Source organism: Perognathus longimembris, chromosome 14, assembly GCF_023159225.1.
Source record: "Perognathus longimembris pacificus isolate PPM17 chromosome 14, ASM2315922v1, whole genome shotgun sequence".
In the NCBI taxonomy this organism is placed as follows: Eukaryota; Metazoa; Chordata; class Mammalia; order Rodentia; family Heteromyidae; genus Perognathus; species Perognathus longimembris.
In genome coordinates, this window is record NC_063174.1 from 55,790,789 (window position 1) to 55,808,761 (window position 17,973).

Consider the following 17,973-nt stretch of genomic DNA (forward strand, 5'->3'; position numbering starts at 1 on the left):
CCTGCAGCCCTTCTGGTCCTGGGAGGTGTCACAGAAGATCACCAGGCATGCCCCTCCCCATCCCTTCCACATCCAATGGAATCCTTGCATGCACAGAAGCACAGTGCATACGATCACGACATCCAGGCCTCAGGTCCTCGCCTTCCCCAAGGCCCTGCGGTGGGCTGCCACAGAAGAGGACCAGGCTCTGAGCTGGCTGCATCCAGCCTCCTCCTCCCCCGTATGACCTCAGCAGGGAACGGAAGCCCAGGGGCTGCTGTGTCAGCCATGCTGGGCACAGGTCAGCCAGGAGTGGGCTGTGCTCGCTGGACAGGGTGAGTGCGTGGACTGGAGGTTCAGCATCCCTGCTCTCATTCCGACTAGTGACCTCCTGGATTTGTCTTCTGCCCTGTAGAGCAGAAAGAACAGTCAATACGACCCATGTCTGCTGGAGGCGGGGACAGCTCTTAAGCCTAGAGAAGAGAACAATCATGAAGGCCAGGACTACAATCCAAGTCCTGAGACATCTGTGGGATGAGGGAAGGAAAGCGAATTCACAAGATGAAAAATGGGACTCACATCAAATAAGATATCTGCCCAGGGTTAGTGTTATCACATAGTCTGGCTGTCTTCTGAAATCTTCAAATCTCTCTTCTGATATAATGAGCCAAGGAAAGGGCAGTGTACATGGCTGAGTCATGAGCTGCCAGGAAAGAAACAATCCAACACCACAGCTTGCAAGAATAAACACATATTGGCTCATAGCATCAGGAATCCAAAGAGGCTGAGCCTAATGGTTCTTGCTCAGGGTGTCTCTTCTGATCCCTTCTTTTATTATTGGCCAGGACCAAAGTTTCCCATCCAAGCTCACTCGTGTGACTATTGGTGGGAATTCTCTGTGGGCCAAATCAGAGGGCTGATCAAACATGACTTAAAGAAAGGAGGGGGAGGGTTGGGAAGGACAGGGAGAATTCTGGAAAAGTTGAGTGAGTTCTAGGATAGGGTTCTAGATGTAATTCACCAGAATCAGGGCCGTGTCCTGGTCCAGGTTGCGGATCAGGTCTATGATCTTCCCGTGGGTCTTATTCCTGACGAAGTCATTGATGAGCTGCTCAGCGGCTGCTGGCTGCTCGAAGTCGGGGTGGGGGGGGAACAACCTGGGCCGCATACAGGGCCCGCGCATCGTCCAGGAACGAGGCCAGCACCTCCAGCTGCTCTCGGGTGAACATGGCGTTGCCCATGCTGAGCTGCAGCTGCTCGCGGGGCTGGTTGAGTGTGCGCACGAGGTGCTGGAAGCCCCGGTGGATGTCGGCCACGCGGCTCTGTGTGGGGCTGAACTTCAGGCCTTTCATGGTCTCTGCCAGGGTGGTTCCTCGGGCCCCCAGGCCGAGCAAGGCCATGTTGGTAGAGATGCTCATGGGGTTGAAGAAGAAATTCTCATCTTGACTCGTGAGGAGCACCCGCTGGTAGAGTTCCAAGGCAAATTGGGTGTTGGCAATGTCAAAGGGGCTGAGCATGTCCGCCTGCATAACCTTGTTCTGCTCCTCCCGGACTGGGCTCTCCTCGTCCACTGTGCCACCCGGGTGGCAGCACACAGCCACCAGAACCAGGGCCAGCGCCATTCCCTTCATTCTGGAAAGAAAGAAGCCTTCAAGCCTGGGAGGAGCAGCTGGTGCCCCCAGCCGCCATCTCCTACCGCCTCCCACTCTGCCTGCATTCTGACCCTCTACCCTCTGTTGGCTGTGTGATCTCCCAGGGAAGGTTCTGGAAGGTGCTGTTGTGGTTACTCAACAGGTCCTGTGTTTCTTTCTACCAAGGAGGAAAAATGATATCATTGCTACTGTGTGTGTCTGTGTGCACGCGTGCTTGAGTGAATGTGCACACGCGTGATTTGTGCCTGTGTGTGTGTGTGTGTGTTGTGTGTGTGTGGTGTATAGTGGAGGAGCCTGGCAGGCAAGGCAGGGGAAAAGATTAGAAAGGAGGAAGTTGTTTTTCTTTGTCTCCTCCCTGTCTCCAGAGCAGTCTGAGAGCTCTGCACACTTGCCGGGCTCTCCATGAAGCACAGCGCCTAGACCCGGCCAGGCCAGCTCCTAAATGTAGTGCAGATTATTTGAGGGCAGCACGCAAGCCTGCTTGGGCTGGACCTGCAGCTCGCATGGCCCTGGCAATGTTTATTGATTTGCAGTTGGCAAAAAGATCCAGCGGCTGTGGAATCTTTTTTCCAGCCCTCCAGGTTTGGGTGTGGCCATTTTTTCCACCTTCAGGCTGGAAAGGCCTTCAGGTGAGGAGAAAGCAGAGTGCATGTGTGGGGGGAAGGATCAGACAAGCCCCCAGGGCCTCGGATCCCCCCTTCCTGCACCACAACTTGTGAGAATAAATACATATTGTCTCACAGTGTCAGGAATCCAAGCGGGGCTGAGACTGGTTGTTGGTTCTTGCTCAGGGTGTCTCTTCTGAGTCCTTCTTACATTCTTGGCTCGGAACAAAGTTTCCCCCATCCAAGCTCACTCCTGTGACTACTGGTGGGAAGACTCGGTGGGCCTAATCAGAGGGCTGACCATAAATGACTTCCAAGGAAAGTAGGGTGGAGGGGTGGGGAGGAGAGAGGGAGGGCTCTGGAAAGGTTGAGTGGCTTCTAGGTAATGTGTGTTCTCCTTACTCTGCCATTCGCTATTACACAATTCGAATCGGATCTGATAGAGAGAGTGGCTGGATGCGACCTAAGGAGTCCAGCTCCAAACATCCCCTGTCATAAGAGGCGGACCCGGCTTTGGAGGGTTCTAGAAGGTGCTGCCATAGATGGCCTGTGCTTTGCTTTTCTGCAATTTCCCTTCCTTTCTCTTGATCCCTGGAAAGCACTGTGCCACAAAGCACCCTGTATACATGGCGCCTGCAGAATCCACAGGTGTGGCATAGAAATGAGACAGAAGGAGCCTGGCTTCAGGACAAGGTGGAGCTACAATACCAAACCACTTTAGCAAGCAGGAGTCCATTTACAAGCAAAAGTTGTATCCTCAATTCTACTAAATAATGTACTTAAATATTTATTCAACGGTGGCAATATTCAGAGTCCTAAAGAACATAAAACAGTTATTCAAAGAAGGATGGATCTAAACCAAATACTTGTGATGTGTGTGTTTGTGAGTGGGCTGGTAGTGTGTATTCAATTGAGGATGTGGGCACTGTTGCTTAGCTTTCTCACTCCAGTTTGGCACTCTACTAGTGGGGCCACAGCTCCACCTTTGGCTTTTTGCTGGTGAATGGACACAAGAGTCTCACAGACCTTCTGGCCTGGGTGGCCTCAAACCACAATGATCAGATCTCAGCCTCTTAAGTACCTAGGATTACAGATGTGAGCCACTGGGACCCAACCTCATCTGTCTCTGAAAGGACAGTCCACGCTGTATATCCAAGCTGGACAGTAGCCAGCAGTGCATTTCTCAGAATGTGCTGCCTGCTTCCTTCCCATCATCTCTCCTGTTAGACATAAGGAAGGCCAGACATAAGGACCAGAGGTCACACAGGTAGTGAGTAGCAGCCTCAGGAAACAGACCAAAGCCCTCAGGCCCAAGCTATCAGGTCTGCTAATCCAGAGGTTTCCAGACCTGACATTGTGGAACCTGGAGGGATTCCACCAGGTTTCTCAGGTGCTGTCATTGAAGACCGTTTGGTTAGGAGCCCAAGGCAGGCCCAAGGTGAAGTAGGAGGAGACCTGAACTTCAAAGTTACTGAGCTTGAAGCAGCCATGGAGGCAGGGGAGGAAGGAGGCCAAGGCAAAGGAGGCCCCAAAGACCCAGAGAACCTGGGGATTGGGGACCCCTAGCAAGGGATCTCTGGACACCCTGCCCCGCCCCTCTAGATTCCCATGTCAGGAGGGGCAGAGTGCAGAGGCCCACCAAGCCCGGGGAAGGATACCCTACTGTACCTAAATAACCACGAGAAACATAGCACACACACACACACACACACACACACACACACACAACACACGCGCCCACACAGGCACAAATGCACACATGCGGGTGTACAAATAAAGATGTGTCTGCTTTTACACTAAAAAAATCATCTTTAAGTACTTGTACAAGGGGCTTTCATTTCCACACAGGTCATTTTAGAAAGTGACTTCAAAATAAGTGCACCAATATGTGAATTGCATAGCTCTCCCGTCTTTTTTCCTACATACATAGGTTTTCCCATGTGCCTCTATGAGCATTTCATGATCAACAAGCACATTGAGCAAGGGGTAGAGTGGTGGTGGTGCTTGTGATTTTTTCTTTTACAGAACAGATCTTAGGGTGGGGAGGAGATTCCTGTCCCTGGCTATCCCCAGAGATTTGCAGTTCACAGGAAGTGACAGGCCACTGACCTTCCCTGCCAGCATTTCCTAAGCAGGAGGAGGAGGAGCCATGCACGAGCATAAATAGCCATTAGGAATCAGTCCAGAAACCCCGGCATTCCAGCTGGGTGATCAACTCGCTCTGGACAGCAGCTCTGGGCAGGCAACGCTGAGGTTTGTCCCTCGTAGTGAAGGCCCCGTGGCTGCTGGGTGGCGCAGGACTTGTGGAGGGTGGGGGTCTAGGCACCAAGCCCAGGGCTGCAGGGTGGGAGTCCGGACATTTGTGGGATGTGGTTGGAGAGGTTCGTCCAGATAGATGTGTGCACACCTGCAGAGGGGGCAGGGCGGGATGATGTTGCCTGTCAGCTCTGTGTGCATCACTGGAAGGAGAGAGGAGCTGCCATGGCCCGGCCTCGCACTGGGGCCTCTGTCAGGAGGGGGGTTGTGGAAATGGGCAACCAGGGGCAGACATCGAATGCCCCACAGTGGTTTGGGGAATCCCATGGCAAGTGTGTCAGTGGGGTGGGTGCCCAATTCTCAACCAGGCTCCTCAGTCAGCCATAAACAGAGAGAGAGACAGAGACAGAGGGAGGGAGAGAGAGAGAGAGAGAGAGAGAGAGAGAGAGAGAGAGAGAGAGAGAGAGAGAGAGAGAGAGAGAGAGAGAGAGCTCTCAGCAATAGAGCCAGACCTCCAATGTGGAGAACTGAAATGAACAGCAGGGTGCAGTGGGGATACTGTTGTTGAACCTTTTCCTAAAACAGTGGATGCCACAGAGAGGAAACAAACACTAGAGACAACCAGGCCACCACTGTCCATGGGGTTCCAGATAGGATTTCCAGGATGCCAGGCCCCTCACCCCTGCTCCTCTTCCTCTTCCCCCCTCCTCTGTCTCTCTTGCCCTCTCCCTCTCTCTCCCTCTTCCTCTCTCCCTCCTCTTCTCTCCTTTTCCCTTTTCCCTATCTCCCCTCTAATTGCTCCTCACTTCCCCTCTCCCCTCCTCCCTCTCCCCCATTCCTCCTTGGCCCTTGCTCCTCTTTCTCCCTCCTCTTTCTCCTCATGCCCTCCTTCCTCTCTCTTTCTGCTCCCTGTCTCCTCATCTCCTTCCTTTCCCCTCCTCCCTTCTCCTCTGAAGGCCAGTACAGAGCTGGCAGAGGCTGACAGGGAGGAACTCTGTTGCTAGTGACAGGCTTTGCACTCAGGTCACTTGTGCACAGCTCCAGCCTCATGTGGAAGGAAGCAACTGTAGGGGACACCTCGGGGAGCCAGCCACCTGCATCACTTCTGTCACCTGAGCACAGGACATGCTGCAGGAAGGGGGGATCAGAGGCCCTGGGGGATTGGCTGATCCTTCCTCCCACACATGCATGGTGCTTTTTCCTCACCTGAAAGCCTTTCAGGGTTGAAGGGAGAAATAAATGACACCCAAATATGGTAGGCATGGAAAGAATATTCCACAGCCCACAAGAGTTTGCAAACTGCAAGTCAACAACAGTTTGGGGGGCTATCAGAACTCCAATTCGAGCCCAAGCATGCTTGTGTGTTGCTCTCAATTAATCTGCACTTCAATTAGGCACTGGCCAGGCCTGGTCTAAGCGCTGCCCTTTATGGAGAGCCCAGCAAGTGTGCAGTGCTCGTGGACTGCTCTGGGGACAGGGAAGAGAAAAAAAACTTCCTCCTTTCTACTCTTTTCCCCTGACTCTGAATGCCAAGTTCCTCCAGTAGACCACACACACACACACACACACACACACACACACACACACACACACACTAGCAATGATAGCAATTTGCTCCTTGATAGAAAGAAACTTAGGACCTGATGAGTAACCAGTGCAGCACCTTCCATAACCTTCCATGAGAGATCACATAGCCAATGTGGGGTGCAGAGATAGAAATCAGGCAGAGTGAGAGGCTGTAGGAGATGACAGCTCAGGACACCGGCTGCTCCTCCCAGGCTAGAGGCCTCTTGTTATTCAGAATGAAGAGAATGTCACTGGTCCTGGTTCTAGGTCTCTTGTTGGTTGTATGACACAACCCGGAGGCAGAATGGACGAGGAGAGCCCAGTCCAGAAGAAGCAGAACAAGGCTATGCAGGCGGACATGCTCAGCTCCGTTGCCTCTAGCAGCACCCAATTTGCCTTGGACCTATACAAGCCGTTGGTCCTCAGGAGGCCTGGGGAGAATGTCATCTTCTCCCCCGTGAGCATCTTCACCAGCATGGCCTTGCTCGGCCTGGGGGCCCGAGGAACCACCCTGGCAGAGATCATGAAAGGCCTGAAGTTCAGCCCCACAGAGAGCCCCGTGGCCAACATCCACCGGGGCTTCCAGCACCTCGTGCTCACACTCAACCAGCCCCGCGAGCAGCTGCAGCTCAGCATGGGCAACGCCATGTTCATCCGAGAGCAGCTGGAGGTGCTGGCCTCGTTCCTGGATGATGTGTGTGCCCTGTACGCGGCCCAGGTTGTCCCCAACGACTTCGAGCAGCCGGCAGCCGCTGAGCAGCTCATCAATGACTTCATCAGGAATGAGACCTATGGGAAGATAGTAGACCTGATCTGCAACCTGGACCAGGACACGGCCCTGATGCTTGTGAATTACATCCTCTTGACAGGTTATGGCCTTTACTGGGGTCGGGATGAAACAGGGTTCTGAGCTCTCAGGGTCATCCATGTGCCCTGGACAGGAAGTGCTGGGGTTGGTGTGACACAGGCCCCAGTCTCCGCCCAGATACTAGTTGTCTTCATGTGGGTTGTTGTGCCTGGACTTACTGTGGGCATCTCTTTAACCAAGACCCTGATCTAAATTTACCCAGATCACAGCAGGTACCAGCACTCTATGCTGGGTGAAGTCCACGCCCTTTCCTACAGAGACACTATGGGACATGGTGGGAGGCCCACAGCCCCGGTAAGCCTGGATGGGCCTGACCTGCAGCTGCATGAATGGGCATGTCTCTGCTGGGGAGATGGCTTTGTCTCTGGTGGGGATACAGTTGGGGTACCGGGGCCATCTCCAAGGGGAAAGATAAGAAAGCCCCTAAGAAGCCTGGCCACCCTGAAGTTCTACAACCTGGCTCTTCTCTGGCATGGCCCCACCTGGTGAAGAGCCTCTGGGAGGAGCAGACTCCATGTTCTGTGCACCCTGGATTCTGATCACACTGATAGCAACCCAGCAATGCCCACCTCAACCACCTGGGGGTGCAGTGCAAACTTCAGCCTGAAGGACAGTGCCTGTGCTCCAGTCCTGGGGGAAGAGGACTGACAAGGGAAGAGGGAGAAAGTAGATGGTTGAGCCTGCCATACTGGGGGCACACAGGTGTGGGGACAAGAGCCCATTCTGACACCCCAAGAGCAACACCCATGTGATTTCCCCTGGTTCACAAAGCCATGTGGAGTGCTCAGAGGCTGAGATGGGAAACCCAACCGCACTGTGCCATGGCTGTCATTGGGTCTGAGGCTGAAGCGGTATCAGCCTGAGCCAAAAGATGACTGGAGTTAGGAGAAGACAGGGCCTGGCTTGGCCCACAGCAGCCTGGTGTAGAATGGCACTAGAGACTACAGTGAACCCCGTGGGTGCCGGGCTAGATTTACCTCCCCTTGTGCTGGGATGCTCAGTTTACTCCCTTATCAGTGCTCCCCTTTTCACCCTCTCTCCGGGGCGCCTGACCCGAGGGTGGCCAAGGTGGAGTGAAGGGACACAGGTAAGCCTAAAGTGCACATGGCCAAACGAGATCCCCTTTTCCTCCCTCCTTACCCACCATGGAAGCCAGGCACAGACAGATCTTGGAGATGCTTCAGAGAGCAATCTGATTTAATCGGGAGGGGCTCACAGTAATATAATGATGATGACGAGGATTGAGCATGAGCTGGCGATAGGCCGGCGAGCTTGTCCATCCAAGAGCAGCTCCCAAGGACCTCCCTCATGGGCTAACTTCACTTCCCATAGTACCGCCCTCTGGGAAAAGCCCACGAAAAAAGGAGCACACATGCTCGCTGATGCAAGGTGGAGGATGGTCTCAAAGCTAACCCTTCTGGTTCCGGACCCAGAAGGAGAAAGGTGTGGCTCACTTCCACACTGCCCCAGGGCTGGGGGAAGGGCGGCGTCTCGGGAGCCCTCTCATCGCCCTTCCCCCCTTAAGGCCAAGATGAATCACCAACACGGGGGTTTCATTTCCGTCTCTGCACCAATTTGCAGGTAGTGCTCAGTCTTTCTTTCTGCTCTTACTAAACCCATCAAGCCACTGGCAGGAGAATAAGAGTTTTAAAGTGTGTGTGGGGTGTGGGGTTTGTTGTAGGTTCCCATCCTGCAGTGTCTAGGACTCATAATTACTTAATTCTTTTTGAAGAACCAGGGGTTCTTGATTGGCACCAGCATCCAGCATCATCTTTTGTCCTGCCTTTTCCCCTTCCCCCCACTTTCTCTCACCCCCATCTGTTTTGTGCACTCCTGATCCCACAGATTCCTACTCACTTCTCATTTAGCACCCATAACCATGTCATACTTTCACAGCCCTCTTTCCATACCAGATTTCTAGATCTCAACCGAACCCCTAGGGGCTTTTGATTTGCCCAAGTATTTCTCCTAACCCAGCCAGGGCTCCCTGCAAGGACGGACTGTGGGTGGCTGAGGACAGCCTGGGACCAGCATTGCTCTGAAGCTGGAAAAAGATAGCTCTCTCATGGTCTCTGATCAATTGTTTGCCTGCAGCCAAGTGGGAGACACCTTTAGACCCCAGGGATACCGTCAAGTCCAAGTTCTACGTGAGCAAGTGCTGAACAGTGCAGGTGTCCATGATGAAGGTTGAGGACCTGAGGGTACCCTATTTTCGGGATGAAGTGCTGTCCTGCACCGTGGTGGAGCTGAAGTACTTAGGCAACGCTAGTGCCCTCCTCATCCTCCCTGACCAGGGGAAAATGCAGATGGTGGAAGCTGAGCTGCTCCCAGAGACCCTGGCCAGGTGGAGGAACAACCTGAAGCCCAGGTTCGTTTGCCCCACCAGCCGGCTCCCCTAATTCCCAGCTTGTTGATACTACCTGACTCATCTTAGGTCTTGGCGATGTCTGATGCTTAGGGGTTGAAATGTCACACAGGGACGAGAGGAAGTTGAGGTCATTTTGCACCATGGGAGTTAGGGAAAGAGTCCTAAACCAGGGAACAGCCAGCACAAAGCCTCTAGATCCAGAAAGCCCAGCATTTTTGTTTGTAACCCTCTGGCAGAAAGCTGCAGACAGGAAGAGAGGGAACAGCAGGAGCTGGACCTAGAGGGAGTTTGTAATTGTGTCATAGCACAGCTGTTAGGTGATGTACAAGAGTCCACAGGTCAAATGAGTGGGGAGGTGAGTGAGTCTCATGGGAGTTGGGGAAGGGGTCCCAAACCATGGAACAGCCAGCACGAAGCGTCTAACGGCAGCAAGCCCAGCATGTTTGTTTTCAACCCTCTGCCAGATAGCTGCAGACCAGGAAGAGTGGGGACAGTAGGAGCCTGCCGAGCCAGCCGGCAGTGAACGGGAATCCTGACTGAGGGCGGCGAGGATTAAGGAAAAGGAAAAATACAAGACAAGAGAAAAAAGACAAGAGGCAAAGATGGGGTACGGGAGGTCTGCATCTCGAGATTGAAACTCAAGACTGCAGCCATGTTTATTCTTAACTTGCAGCTTATATGCAGTTTGAAAACCAGGAAACAGCATAGGCTTAAAATTCCAGAACACAAAAAGGCTTGGAGTTAGCAATACCCGATGATAACTAAGACAGGATGAGGTTGTTTAACATAAGAATGGACTCCAGAGCAATATCTAGTGGTAGCAAAGACAGGATGAGGTTGGTTAACATAGAATGGACTCATGGCAGACACAGTAAAGCATTTCCGATTTTCCATTAAGCCATGTCCTTGCACGTCCTTGAAAACACAGCCAGAGGTCAGGAAGAATTTAGCTGCTAGCTCGGCTTCCAGCAGATCCCCCATCTTTTTTATTAAAAGAAGCGAACCCGCCTGTCTTAGGTGGGGTGGGTACCCCAGCCTGCCTTACCCGTCTCAGGGAACAACTTCAGAGCAGTACTGAAGCCCCGTGTCTTAGGTTGGTCAAGCTGGTACCGCCTCATACCCGTCTCTGGCTGCGGATCCTCTCGGGGGAAAGTTTACTTGGAGCTTGATCTTATGCAGCTGTCTGGCTAAACTCATGAAAGAGTTTTGCAATATGTGTACAATGCAAGGATGGCATAGGAAAGCCATCAGCAAAAGTATCCCTGGGCCAAGCAATGTCATTAGCAGCCCCTTAACGTTAGTTAAGGTAGGGACATACTGTTGAAGTTGTTCAAACAGTTCTTTTGCTGTTTCTGCCACTTCAGAATCCAAAGGCAGAGCTTGTTCTGGTCCGGCTATTTGTCTATGGAGTTGAAAGAGATCTAAGGACAAGTTATTATGGTGCCAAATACCATTTAGATGTGCTACAACTTGTTCCCAAGGATAGCTTGACCCATTATACTTATGGAGGGTCACACAAATAAAGTCAAACCCAGCATGACAGTGCACCTGTTGCAAAGTTTGTAAGGCACGAATTTGTTCTCCCAGTGACAAGACAGATTCACACAATGCTTCTAATTTTTGTTCTACCTTATCATCAACCCTGCCTTGAAAGCACAGGGCTTGCGTGGTATTCTGAGCAAGCTGATTAACATAGTGAGCTGTCTGCACATTTTGTGTTAAGGCCACAGTAGCCACTGCAGCAGAGGCAGCTAAGGAAATAAAGGCTACAATGCCTGCTATTAATAGCCCTACAAATCATCTAGGGCGCATAAGCTCTTTTCAATGTTTTAACACTTGAATACCTGTTTCTTCATACCAAGCTTCAGATAAGTTTACAGGAAGCATAACAAATGGTGGTTCCTTAACAATAATTACAGAATTAGTAAGACCACTATACAAGCAATTTTTAAAAGAACAGTTAGTGCAAATAACATTGAAATACATGGCTCCTATAGAAATATTAAAAGGTCCATACATAATAGCATAAGGGGGTGTTACACAACACATAATATTTTTTAAAGAAGTAGAAGTGGGCCAGGAGATATTATTCAGGGAAGCCACTAACGTCCAGACATGACGATGAGGGTGTCCATTCATCCACCACAGACCTGGGTTGTACTTGTTGGTGAGATTCGCTCCGGACCAGTCCATCAGCTGAGAATTAGTTCCTGAAATATTGGTTATAAAAGCATGATCATGTCTACACTTTATGGGGTGCAGTTCTCCCGTGGATTCTACAATTTGAGAGGAGTTGATGCAGCAAGGTATCATGAAGGACGAGGTAGAATAGGCATGTACAGGAAACCCAGTAGGCAATGAAGTCATTCGTATATTATATACTTGACTATTATTAGGAATCCAAATTCTGTGATTTATGGATTGCATTACAGTACAGCCTGGAATATAACTGTTGGAGTCAGTTGTAAAGCATAAAGGGGTTCCAATGCCAGAAGCTGCAAAATCTCCCATTTTAATGTGTTGGACAAAAGGGTCTGGAGCTGTACCGTATGCTGATCTGTTGACATGGACGAACACCTCAGCTCCCTCCCAGGTCGCAGGGTGCACAATCGGTGGATCTGACATGTAAGCACAGTGGGACAGCGCTTGTACCATTCTGATGAGTTTCCACAATCCGAACACAATGCTCAGGTAGCCAGCGGGCATCATTTTCATCCTGTGAAAAAACACAGACATGTCCTCGACCCCATGTCAATACCGGATCTGGCCCGTGCCAAGCACTTGTTAAAGGATCTTTCCACTTAAATTGGGCAAAATTTCTTTGCTCTCTCTTTTCCCAGAACCACTGTGCTGCGGAGTGGACATTGCAGTCCAAATTTTAAAAATTTAGTACGAATAAAGTATGAGAAAGTATATTTACAGGAGAGAAGGGGTACAGTTCCCCCCCCTTTAAATTTAGAAATTTGGTATTTTAACAAACTGTTGGCCCGTTCGACAATTCTCGACAATTCCTTGACCATGAGGATTATAGGGAATTCCTGTAGAGTGAACAATTTGGTAAGATTTGCAAAATGTTTGAAAACCTCGTCCAACATATGCCGGACCATTATCAGTTTTAATTTGTTTAGGAAGTCCCATAGTAGCAAAGCAGCATAAGGCATGGGAGATACAATGTTTGCCGTTTTCCCCGCTAGGAGGAGTAGCCATAATAAAATTAGAGTAAGTGTCTATTGTAACATGGACAAAGCGGAGCCATCTAAAAGAGGGGATGTGGGTAACATCCATTTGCCAAACATAGTTGGCCACTAAGCCTCGGGGGTTAATACCATTGGAGGGCACAGGTAGGAAGGTAGCACAGTTGGGACAAGTTTTTACAATTTGACGAGCTGCCTCATGAGTAATATGAAATTGATGATGTAAGGCACGACTGTTTTGATGGTGGGCAGCATGTGATTGCTTTGCCAAGTCAATTTGAGTGAGAAAAATTTGGGTAGCCTCATCCATAATAGCATTGCCCTCCCTTAATGGTAAAAAGAGACAAAGTGAAGTAACTTGTTAGAGGGATAATGATGTGAAATTGTGCCAACAAAATTGGCCCAAGCAATGGCCCAGGAATCACAATGAATATAAAGCCATTCTTGCTGCTGCAAAGTGTAGGGTATATAAATAACCTGTGGATCTCGTCCAAGATACTTAGAAGATTCTACACGGCACATATGGACTAAGGTGGCTACCAATTCATAATAAGGAGTTAACACTTTTGAAGGAGTAGCAGGCAAGGAAAACCACAAAAGGGGTCCCTTCTGCCAGAGACCGCTGTTGGAGAATGAGGTGTAGTTAAAATATAAGCTTCCCAAGGGGCTGAGTAATCAATATAATTTATATGTTGGGAAGAAATGGCAGAATTTACTATGCTCAAGGCTTCTGCTGCTTCAGTTGTCATTTCTCTGGGAGATGTAGGGTCACGGTCCCCCTTTAATAGATCAAAAAAGGGTTTTAATTTAGATGTGAATAATTTAAGACAAGGGCGAAGCCAATTAATATCTCCCAGAAATTTTTGAAAATCATGCAAAGTACGTAAATGAGAAGTCTTAACCTGTAATTTCTGGCTAGTAAAATAATAAGGACCCAAAATATGACCGAGATAAGTATACGGAGGATGCTCTTGCACCTTTTCACCAGCTATTATTAAACCAAAAGAGGGGAGATCATGTTTCAATTGTCCAAAGGCTTGGCATACTACTGCAGGGTTTAGGTGAGCTAATAAAATATCATCCATATAATGAATAATATAAACAGAAGGAAAATATTGGCGAGTAGAAGAGAGAGCCCGAGCTACAAAGCTTTGACACAAGGTGGGGCTATTCACCATGCCTTCGGGCAACACTAGCCAATGGTACCGTTTCATGGGTTCTTTAAAATTAGTAGAGGGGACACTGAATAGCAAAGCATTTGCAATCTTGAGGAGCAAGGGGTATGGTATAAAAACAATCTTTTAAGTCAATTATAATTTTGTATGTATTTTGAGGAATTGCCATAGGAGAGGGCAAACTTGGTTGTAATGCCCCCATAAGTTCCATAGTGGCATTTACTCGTCGGAGATCCTGTAGAAGTCTCCATTTACCAGATTTCTTTTTAACAACAAAAATAGGCGAATTCCATGGGGAGGTAGTAGGAGCAATGTGGCCCAAGTCCAGCTGTTCCTGCACCAGCTGTTGGGCAACAATAATCTTTTCAATTGATAGGGGCCACTGATCCACCCACACCGGAGTGTCTGATAACCATGTGATAGGATCGGCATGAGGGACAGGATGAGCAGCAGCCCCCGTTAAAAATATCCCAGCCCTTGTCTAGGAGGGCAGGGCTGAGGTTGAATGGGTTCTCTAATTCCTTGTTGATGAATTCCCAATCCTCCTGAAGGCAGGATTCCACCCCAACCAATCCTATTGTCGACCATGTGCTCAATGCTAGACAAAGCTTACGATTTAGCCAAACAAGCAGAATTTAACTGAGTTTCCAAACTTAACATCAATAACAAGAATAGAAAATCTTTCTTTGAGTCTTTTAAAGCAGATGTTAAACAAATATCAATACCCATCCTATGTCACAGGCAGGCAGGCAGAGTTTAGAGGGAGGCAGAAAAAGAGACAGAGAGAACTTCATCTGCCTGAGCGCTCATAGAAGTTAGGTAAGTCCTGCAAAATATTCCAAATATATAAGATTGGGCTCAAACTTGAGCAGCTTTCCTGAAGCAATTTAGACTTGACGAGCAACCAGCTGAGCTGAACTAGAGATCAGTTGTCTCCAAACACCCACAATTGCTGATCTCCTTGACCTAGCCCAGTGGATTTCTGGAAAATGTAAGCTCCAGGCTAATGGTCACTCACCCTGGTTAGGGTTTCAAATCTGTCCTGGTGGATGGAAATAGAGCGCTCGATCAGGAGAAGTTACCTCGGTGGTGTTAGTATTTCCCTAACTTCAGGTCCCTTCTCCCTGCTAGCAGCCTGCACCTAGGAGAGCTGTAAGTCTGCCAGGACTGTTCATGGGGGCTCACCAGTATCTCCCTATAATGGAGTTTGTTGTTCTGGAGGAAGCTGTGACAATAGAGCTATACTGATTTCAACATATTCTCAACATAGGTCAATCTATCTTTAGTAGGCTCATTGCATAATTTCTTCTCAGTGTCTGAGACACCTGAGTCTTCCTTAATGTCTAGCCTAGTGGGTTCAGGTCTTGTTAATTTTCTCAGCTCTTCCTGGGCAGCAGCATATGCTCCAGGGGCAGGGCAACACTCATCAGGTCCCTGTTCAGTTTTTCCAATCGACTGATCGAATGTAATCTGTTCATGTCTAGGATCTAAGCAATCTCGGACCAGATACCAAAGAATAATAGCATCCACTGAGGTTTTCTCAGGGCCATTTGCATCATAATGTTCCCTTTTTTTTTTTTTTAAAGCAAGTTTCTAAGTTATTGGTTCCTTCCTCCAGGAACTGAGGGCATGCTTCCTCAATAAAGTAAAAGAAATATTCTAAGTTACTTTGGCCAACTTTCACTGCCCAGGCATTAAGCATGCCTTTGTGGGCCTGCAAGTATAGCATGCAGCCTATACTTTATCCCATAATTTCTTACTCCCAACAATACTCTCTCTCTCGCTCTGCTTCCCAAGTGATCGGACGTCCTTACCTGAGCAGGAGTCCTCTGTCGTCGATCCCAGGCTTTCAGGTTCCTGTTCCAGGCGCCACACCTGCCAAGCCAGCCGGCAGTGAACGGGAATCCTGACTGAGGGCGGTGAGGAATAAGGAAAAGGAAAAATACAAGACAAGAGAAAAAAGACAAGAGGCAAAGATGGGGTACGGGAGGTCTGCATCTCGAGATTGAAACTCAAGACTGCAGCCATGTTTGTTCTTAACTTCCAGCTTATATGCAGTTTGAAAACCAGGAAACAGCATAGGCTTAAAATTACAGAACACAAAAAGGCTTCGAGTTAGCAATACCCGATGACAGCTAAGACAGGATGAGGTTGGTTAACATAAGAATGGACTCCAGAGCAATATCTGATGGTAGCAAAGACAATTTAAGGTTGGTTAACATAGAATGGACTCATGTCAGAGACAGTAAAGCATTTCCGATTTTCCATTAAGCCATGTCCTTGCACGTTCTTGAAAACACAGCCAGAGGTCAGGAAGAATTTAGCTGCTAGCTCAGCTCCCGACATAGGAGAAGTCAGGGCCATGCAGAGCCATGGAGACCCCTGGAAATCACTGACCTTCCTCCTCTAGGGTTTTCCAGGAGTGATGGACCCAGTTGCTGGTGTAAGGGGATCTCCTGGATATTTGGTGGAGACCAGATTGTGGGGTAATCATGGGGCAGGAGAGATCAGTCGGGGAATCCAGGAGCTCAGGCAGAGCTTATGTGTGCCCTATTTAAGTAGAGCACCCTAATTTACAAATACAGGTTCAATCCTGGATAAATCTAAGTCACGTCAGGCCGCAGAGGCAAACTTCTAAGCTGCAAGAAGGCCTAGAGCAGAGGGAGGAGACACCAGCGCCACCCTGCGACACTGCCTGGCCAATAATGGCAAGGACCTGTGGTTCCAGACAGGTAATGAGTGAAGAAGAGGGATTCCAGAGAGGGAAGGGATGAGGTCTTCTCTACAGAAGCACTGGGTGACAGTGGAGGAACACACACAGCCCACGCTGCAAGACAGGGGGTGCTACGATGTGGTGTTCAGCTGTTGTCTTCTCCAGGTTCATAGATGCCGTCTACCTGCCTAAGTTTTCCATCTAGGGCAGCTATGAACTGCAGAGCATTCTTCCCCAGATGGGAATCAGGGAACCCTTCTCCACACCGAGTGACCTGTCAGGAATCACCACACGTCACCAACTGCAGGTCAACCAGGTGAGTGGTCAGCTTCCATCCGTTCATGCGCCACGCCTGGGCTTGAATGGGCCAGTGAGCACTTGGGGAGGGGACTGGTGAATGTGGACAGACACTTCCACTTCCCCACATCCAGTCACCCACCCTGGGCATGCCCACCCCCAGGACAGCCAGGCCCCTGCCCTGCTCCTCCTCCTGTGATACTGCAATGCGAGCGCCCCCCTCCCCCACCCCACTGCCTTGTAACTGGATGCCCCTCCAGAAGCCTAGCATGGGAAAGAGCCTGGCCTTGGCCTTGAACAGCTGCAGGCACCAGGCACAGTCCACTGTGAGGACACAGGCCTTCCCCTCTACTCTTGCTTAGGGCGAGAATTCCCAGCTAGTACCCAAGACCCAGTGAGGTAGTAGAGCTCAAAGGGAGAAGTGACCAGAATGCTACAGTAAATATTGCATGCCAAGAGCCTGAAAGAAGGCATGGGGGGAAACTCTAACTGCATTTCTAGAAGCATGGTGGAGAAAAACAACAGGCAACCTTGCAACACAACTCTGCACCCCAACATTCCGGGCCCCTGAGCCTAGGCTTAGACCTGTGGAAAGGAGAAGGGTGTGCTTAGCTGCTCCCAGCAGCCTTGTCCCATGCCACATGGCGGAGCAGCCCCTAGAGGCTGGAGCATGAGCGATGCCCCTGGCCAGATCAGGCACGGAAGCTTCAGGGTGGAGGCTGCTGACAGAAAAATTCCTGGTTCTGCCTCTGTCCCTGCACACAGCAGTGAAGTTTAGGGGCAAGATGTTTCTGGGCTCAGACAGAGAAGACTATGGTAAGGGCACCTCTGTGATTCTGAGCAAATCTCTTCTGTCTGTGCATCTCAGACTGCACAAGCGGCCAGCTGGAGAAGGATGAAGAGCAAGGAGACAGGACAGTGGGTGGTGCTTGGCACAGGGGTGTCCCCTGGTGGTCCTCGGGCAGGCTGCCTCGTCCTGCACCCCTGGCTGTCATCAGTAACACTCTGGTGTCCCCACATGTGGGGTACCGCGCTCTGCTTGATGTGGCACAGAACGGCACTGAAGCCTTGGCCGCCACCTGAATTAAACTCATACCTTGTTGTGGAAGAGTGAACCCAACAATTATATGATTCGACAGGCCCTTTCTTATGAACATCTACGACAGAAACAGTGACACCATTCTCACTCTAGGCAAAGTGGCTAACCCCAGTCAGTCACAGAGCTCCTAACTGAGCTGTGCACTTTCACTGAGGAGCAGGGCTACACATCCAACACGCAGGCCTGTGTGTGCGGCCCACG

At 50.0% G+C, this 17,973-nt stretch overlaps 1 pseudogene; it reads left to right on the plus strand.

The window, feature by feature from the left end:
• Positions 1-6,410: 6,410 nt before the first annotated feature.
• On the plus strand, positions 6,411-17,756 carry LOC125363549 (annotated as a pseudogene).
• Positions 17,757-17,973: the final 217 nt, after the last annotated feature.